This window comes from Gavialis gangeticus, unplaced genomic scaffold (genome assembly GCF_001723915.1).
Source record: "Gavialis gangeticus isolate Ggan-Ray unplaced genomic scaffold, GavGan_comp1, whole genome shotgun sequence".
Classification (NCBI taxonomy): Eukaryota; Metazoa; Chordata; order Crocodylia; family Gavialidae; genus Gavialis; species Gavialis gangeticus.
Window position 1 is genome coordinate 4,385,706 of NW_017728973.1, and position 7,706 is coordinate 4,393,411.

Below are 7,706 nucleotides of genomic sequence, written 5' to 3' on the forward strand. Positions count from 1 at the left end.
GGTATGGGCATCCTTTCCCCGCTGCCTGCTGGCTCGGGCCTCTTAGAGTACGAGAAAACACTGCCCACTCATATACCTGCAGGGTGGAAGAGAGCTGGTTAGCAGAACGCGAAAGACCGGCCACTGCAGCTACATGACAGTGGGAGTATAACGGCAGGCAAGGGAGCTGGCCCGAGTGGGCAGCATTCTCCGTAACACCCCAGCTCGGGGGCCAGGCATTGCTGGCATTCCACAGAGGGCGCGGAGACAGTGCCAGAGCCCACACAGCACTTCCAGTCGGATGCTGCACAGGCAGCCATCTACAGTGGTGAGCACCACTCTGAAAGGAGAGGGAGCCTGGGGCCTGGACCACGCTGCCCAGTTTTGCCAGCCAAACTCGGGTGCTGCACACAGAACCTCAAGTGCTCCTGTAAGTCCCTCATAGTGACAGGAACTCCTGCCCCTTGCCAACACAGTGATGCTTGCTTCACATGTCATAGGAGGCTTCTGCCACTGGACCATGTGCAGAGACGCCTGTGCTTCCCCCTTTACCAGTGGGTGTTTCCCAGGGTGCACTGCTGCCCTAAGAGCACAGCTCTGGTAACAAAGCCACCCAAAGGTGTATAACAGACAAGGCCTTGGTGACTGACTTGGATCTCAGAACAACAGCTGTCAGGTTCGAGTGCCTCCTCCTGGCTAGTACAAAGTGTTGGTCTTGGAAACAAAGTTCCCTAAGGGGTGACTGGTGCCAACACATCTAGCCAGCAGCTTCTCCTGCTCATAGTAATTGGTGGGACCTGCTAACCAGGAGTCTTCCAGCCTGGTATTTGGGCCAGTGTTGAAGTCCTGAATGTGGACAGACTGCCACAGAAAATAAAGCATACGACTAGCAGAGACTGGAATGTGTCCAAAATTCACTTAGTTTTTAACCTAGTCATCCCACTCTAGGGACAAGCAAACCAGTTACCTGAATCCTACAGCCCATCAGTCTGGACTCCTTGTTGGCACCAGGAGCATGGCTACTGGCACAGGGATTGAACACAGTCATAACCTCTTTGGTGTTAAAAAAAAAAAAAAAAAGCCAACACTATACATCTTTGAGGTGCATTCCTGACCATGACCATAAGTGTAGCTAAATTTTCTGTTGCACAAAGGACATAAAGCCAAGATGGAACGGACCTATAGCTTGTACCCATGACTCATTATTGCAGTCTCCTGTCCTTCACAAATAAGCACCAACAGCCAGATTTTCCAAAGCAGTTCCAGTTCCATTGAAGCACCCAACACAAATGACCCCATAAATACCTGAGAATAAGGCCCTACCTCTCAGTTATTTTCAAGCCCAGCCACTCAGTTATTTCACAGCCTGAGCTCCTCACGTACACAAGTTTTTCCCCCAACAGTGAAACTAATCAGCTTTAATCCGTCCAGCTAATGCATGAAACACAGGTGTCCTAAACAAGAGCTTACCCAGCACGCTGTAACAGGCACGAGGACATTCTGTAGCTGCTTGGACTTTGTATAACCTGGTATTTAAGTAAGCCTGAACAAACCAGTTTCTATCACAAATTAAACTTTTAAATGGAGGAAGTAGACTCAGGAACAAGCCTCTGAATCACCAGCAGATCACAAGACAGATACCTGTCTGAGCCATGAATGCAACAATGTAGAATTACAAAAACTAGAACTCTCTCAAAATGGCAATGCTTCATGGGACTGGAATGTGATCGATGGGAAGACTGGCATGCAAAGCAAGAGATGTGTGCTCCAGGCAAAGTTAGGTAGAGGAGGAAAACAACACACAGCAGGATAAGAAGGAAAGACACTCGGTGTCCTTAGACAGAGCTCCTTAAACAATATTAGAAAGGAAAGTCTTACACCAGAGACATTGGATAGCAGCAAGATTGTGTTACACTTAAAAGGTGCTGCCTTCAGGTCCCTGACCCTACCAGACCAAGAGGGTGTCATGACGTGTAATGACACAGCAAAATCCTGCTGATCATAAACCAGAGATTAATTCTAGTGACTACAAACCTCTCAAAGGCTGAAGAGTACACATTGCAAAGACGGCTCGTAATAAATCTTTGTTATTTCCAAGATAAACTTGAGTACACATTAGCAGTGCAGCAAGTATGTGACATTGGTCAAAACAAAACCTAATCAAATGGATCAGAGGCTTTTCTTTAAAATTGCACCCATTTACTTCCATGATAACTGGTAACATTCAGTCAGATCAAATGAGCAAGGTCAGACTGAACACTGACTTACTACCTCTAAAGTAAAATAAGCAGATTCAGAGAGTCAAAAGTCTCTCCCTGCCCCAGAGTCTATCTAGGAATTTTTGTGGCTTCAAGATCACTTAAAGTAGTGCCTTATGCTGTTGTGTGGAAGATTCACTTGGACAAGGAGTGAAACTGCCCCTGCACAAATTATAGCCCAAGACAGACAAAGAAGATACTAGGAGAAACAACTCATCTCCAAGTCTCTTTCAAATCACAGTCACTTGTAGTGGTCTGGCAAAAAACTATATAACAAATGTACATACAAAACAACCTCAACTGACATGGTCATCTTGGCTATCAAGGGTCTTTATTTACACACAACACAAAACTGTGTCTACAGCTCAGTTACATTAGCCCCCTTCCAGAACACAACTGTCCTTTGGAGACAGCTGGCACAGTCCACTCTCAATTAAGACCTCAAGGCACAGCCTATCAGATTCCAACAAATCTGCAAATTCTGCTAAATACTTTGTCACAAGGACACGAGAAAGACAAGAAGACCCCGGACTTACTCAAAGGTTATTCCTTTACAAATATTAATTTGCACAAAACAGCCAAGAACTGGAGTAAGAGATTACACACACAGAGATGGGAACTTTCCTCCCAGGGCAGGTCAGAAAAAGAAACTCCACAAGGTAACAAGTACATACTTATCTGGGACTCAGCTATGCCATGGTAGAGGTGTTTGAACAGGGCTGTTCTTTCCTCTGGCCTCATCCTCTATGTTTCTATTGCATCCTGTGGCAAAATCCTGCTCTCATAATTGCGACTGTGCAGCTTATTGCCACAGCAGTGATTGTGATGTCACAAGTAGAGCATTATGATTTCATAGCAGGATTGCAGTTTGCCTTCCCCTCCCATCGGAGGTAGCCAAGTCCATGTTGGTATTTCAACAGCTTTACCAAATCATAGGGTACAGCTGAGAAGCACGTGCCAGGTAAGGAGATTTATGATTCAGCTAGATGTACTAGAAAGCCTTTGCTTGGCACCAGATTTTCTCTTGAAAAGCATCACAGTCGTAAAACTGCACCCCATGGCTGGTAAGAACATTGACTGTTACAGAGACTTCATGATAGATCTAATCTGAGGGCACAACAAGGTTCAGTATCTTGCTGGAAACATTGCAATGCCAGAAAAAAAAAAAATCTCCCCAGGTACATGATAACGTTTCTTTTCGGCTCTCCTTACTTTCACTTGCATTTTGAGAGGTGCCAATTGTAAAGGCCCTGGGAGTCCCAAAGACCCCAGCTGTGATGGAAGCAACATTGGGCACACCCAAGAACATGCTACTGTTCAGTGGAAAAGACAGAGGAAAACTCTGCAAGAGAATTTAGCTACAGTGATTATGGGAAGAAAGAGGAAGTCACATAACTCAGATGTGTGTTTTAAAGGAAGGCCAAGTAGCTTTTTCTTCCTTGTACATGTCTCACACAAGTCTGGTATGCTGAAATCAGCATTCAAATCAAGGTGTCAGGTAAAAGAATAAAACCAGGAAGAGTCCAAGCTAACATAGCTCAGGGATGAAGGAAAGACCGATTTCTAATATACCAACAGCTTCATTTTACAGTGTGGTTCAGTTCACATTATGGATCAACAAACTTGGCAAAAGGCTATTTTAAAACAAAGTCATTGACCTTGACTGGTCAATAGAATAAGAACAACTAATCGCAACATGATGACATCAGCCTGAGATAAATTAGCCAAAAAGATGCTGAAATAATCTATCAGATACCACAAAATAAAGCATAGATCTTTTGTTTTGTGAAGACAGTTGTAGCTGATAGAGAGTAAAGATGTGCAGACTTTTAAACCCCTGAATATACAACAATTTCTCCTGGTAAGGCTTACAGACCCTTCAATACTCAGCTTGTGCTTATGGAAACTGTGCCCTTTCAAAACACTGCTGTTTAGACAGCTGATTTCTCTCTGCATTTATTTTCTTTTGTTCTTTATTACCAAGAATTTTTTAAATATACAAAACAAGGTCTTCACGTTCAAGTGTTTTGCATGCTCTTGCAGCTTAGCCTCTGTTTTGTTGTTGTTGTTTGTTTGGGGGGCAGGGCATGATTTCAGAGACCCAAATCAAGAGAGCATGCAAAAGGCACTGAAGACATCAAAGCATGAGAAACAGAGAGTCTTTAGAGGAAGCGGAGAGGAGAGGATATGCAGCTGAATTTGCCTTTTAAATTAAAAAATGGAAAGCATCTTTTCTGCTTTCTTAACACCACAACCTAGAACTCTAAATGAGTGTAATGAAGACAAGATACCCATGCTGAAAGCTACCTTTAAATGGAGACATTTTAGAGTGATTATTCAAAACTTGGCTGGTGTCCCAAGCACAGACAAGAACAAACTCTAGTTCACCTGCCTACCCGCCTAAAGCAGAAGCGCTCAGTTGTAAATCATTTCTACAGTGCTTAAAAACAAGGCTTTTCTCTACCCTCCACCTAAATGCATTTTTATGTTCAACAGCCCAAATGTGTTAAGAAGAGTCTCTATAAGGCTGAATTGTCATCAAGCCATTGGATTTTAGCAACTAGTTAAGTGTTATGTAAGCAGGTCAATGCTCAGATCAAACCCATGCTGGAAGCACAGTCTGTATTTTTCAGACACCTTTAAGTCTTTATTGCTGCAAGCAGACTGTTTTCTATCGAAGAACTGGGATTTTCTGATGCTTTTAAGACCTATGGGGCAGGCCACAACGACCTTCAAATGACATGAGCGTCTCCTTGCCTTCCAGCGGGAGCTGGGTACTTTATTTTTATTATTACACTGTTTCCATGGCTAGTCTGCATTTGCAAATCAAGATGAAGCATTTCTTCCTCAGGGAGGCAATGGCTTTGAACTGCAGATCAAGCGGAATTTACAATCCTTCTGATGTCTGACTGCAGGATGTAGCTACACAGTACTTTGTTTCTCAACTATTCACAAGTTTAGCCTACTTTAGAAAAAATCCTCCCCCTGCCCCCCAATCCTTCCCTCCTCCCTCCTGCAAAATCTCCCAAATCCTGGACTTAGTGTTACAGAGTCAGATCCAGCCCTCTGAAGTTCAATGTTTTGACTCTCTGCATTTCTGGAGCAGCAGCTCACACCAAGCTGACATCGCTACATAACTAATTGATTCTGAAAAGACCCAACCATCTCGATGTAAAGTCATCCAAGCTTTTAAAATGGGCTCAGAACTGCTTTGAGAGACTGAGCTGCCATCTCAATTTGGGCATCTCAGTGAGACAGTCCAGCTCTGCGTGCAGACAGACAGACACGTCAGCCCCGCGGGATTCAGGCACGCACTGTGAATTATTAACGATCCCCGGTCAGCAACGATTCATTTTTAACAAAACCTTGAATTCAAGGTTTCTGATGCACTGGGGCCAAATTTAACAGCGTTCTATAGAGCAAGGCTGCCCCTCCGGACTGCAGCAGGAGCCGTCTGTCATTGGGAGACAGCAGCGCCTGGCTCCTTGTCAACAGCTTTCCATCAATCTTAACCAGGGTTTTTTAGCAAAGGAAACATTTAATCAGCATCAAGGAATCCTGGCATGACACTAAGGAAACTAGGATCCAGCAGGCGGAAAGAGCCCCTCCCTCTGGAGCTGACACATTCCCTTTGCCCTCCTCTCCCCAAAAAATCCAGGGAGGAGGAAGAAAAAGGGCTGGGGGAGGGATGGGGTGAGTAACATGCCAAGGAAGCTGACAAGATGACTTTTCTTAATGGTCTGCTGCCATAAAAAAAAGAAAAGAAAAAAAAACTATTGATCATTTTACTGAGACTGGAAAATAGAGATAGAAGGAGCAGCTTTCCAGTCATTAGAGCATGGCCCTATAACTGGGATCACAACAGACCATGCTGCCCATACCTCAAGCAATACAATATGCTGCACAACGAGAAGAGGACCACAGAGTCCTCTGTCTGATTGAAGTTATCGCCAAAGGGTCAAATAAAAGTGACTTCTTAACAACTATTTATGATCCAACTATGATCTAATTATGTTAGAGAGAAGGTTCACGCTGGACATCAGGAGATATTACTTTAGTTAGGGCTGCCAGGCTCTGGAATGGGCTCCCAAGGGAGGTGGTGCTCTCTCCTACCTTAGGGGTCTTCAAGAAGAGGCTGGACAGATGTTTGGCTGGGGTGTTATGACCATGCACTCATTCCTGCCTGGGGCAGGGGTGGGGGTCAGACCTTATGATCTGTTTAGGTCCCTTCCGACCCTAAGTACTATGAAACTAACCTGCCTCCCCTCCACTCACAGAACTAAGTCACATGTATTATTCAAAATAAACCGAATTCACACAATTAAGAAGAGGCCTATTGTCTCACCCGTTCCATGAAGGACAGTGGCACTGAAGACTCAATTTTGTGGAAGATCCCAAGGGCAGCTACCGAATCCTCCAGGCAGGGGAGCTTTGAGTACCAGTGAAGTTACACTTCAGCCACTGGCCAGTCAGACAGCATTCTGAAACGGGCGCTGAGGGTCCCTGCCACGCCACCAGACTGGTTATACAAGTGGGATCAGACTTAAGACAAAGTTAAGTCATTCTGTGTGGTCAGCATGAATGAGGCAAAAGTATCCATTCCACGGGGTCTCTATTGCACTCCCCTGACAGCAGGAATGGCTTTCCATACACACAACTTTTCAGCACCAAACATGGCTTTTTCTATAATGCAAAATTAATAGTCTTTTACAGGTGAAGAATCTGAAGTACGGTTTATCCTGCTTGCCAAGGCCACATGGGAATTCCCACTCCTTATCAATGGTCTTACGCCACTGGCCACTTAAACGTTTAAATCACAATTTCCTTGAGTCAAGCTGCAAGTCCACCTATAATATCCAGTGGAAAAATACACACACGACAGATAAACTGCATAAAATATTTGGGGGTGAAGGGTGTAGGGAGCAAACCAACTGGAGACCAGGGTAATTTGGAAGAGTTATCCAACCCCCCCCCCCAGTTCACTGCTTTTGCTTCCCAAGAAGTAACCCATGGTGCTAAAAAGTTTTATTTCAAACTCCCCATAGACCCCAAACACCAGGCTGCAGCAGCCTCTGTTGAGGTGAGGAGGACAGACACTTGCAGTACAAACAGGGATATTGGAGATCTTTGCACAGGGAAGGCTCTGCCCCCTGGAAGAGGTAACTAGCTGCTGCAGTTTCTTTGCAACTGCTGGTTACCTCATGACAACAAGCAGGGAAACTTCATGCTGTAAGAAAAAGCTGCCAGGAGGCAGGAAATAGGCCTGTGCGAAGCAGCCAGTATTCACTTCAGATTCGGCCAATTCGGGGGACAGCGATTCAATTTGGAGATTTGAATCACTGTCCTTAATTGATTCGGAGATTTGGCAGCAGCCAAATCTCCAAAATCAGCCAGGCCAGGCCTATCCCCTGCCCCCCTCCCAGCCCAGCAATGGCTGCCCTGCCTGCCCCAGTTCCCAGCACTTGGGGG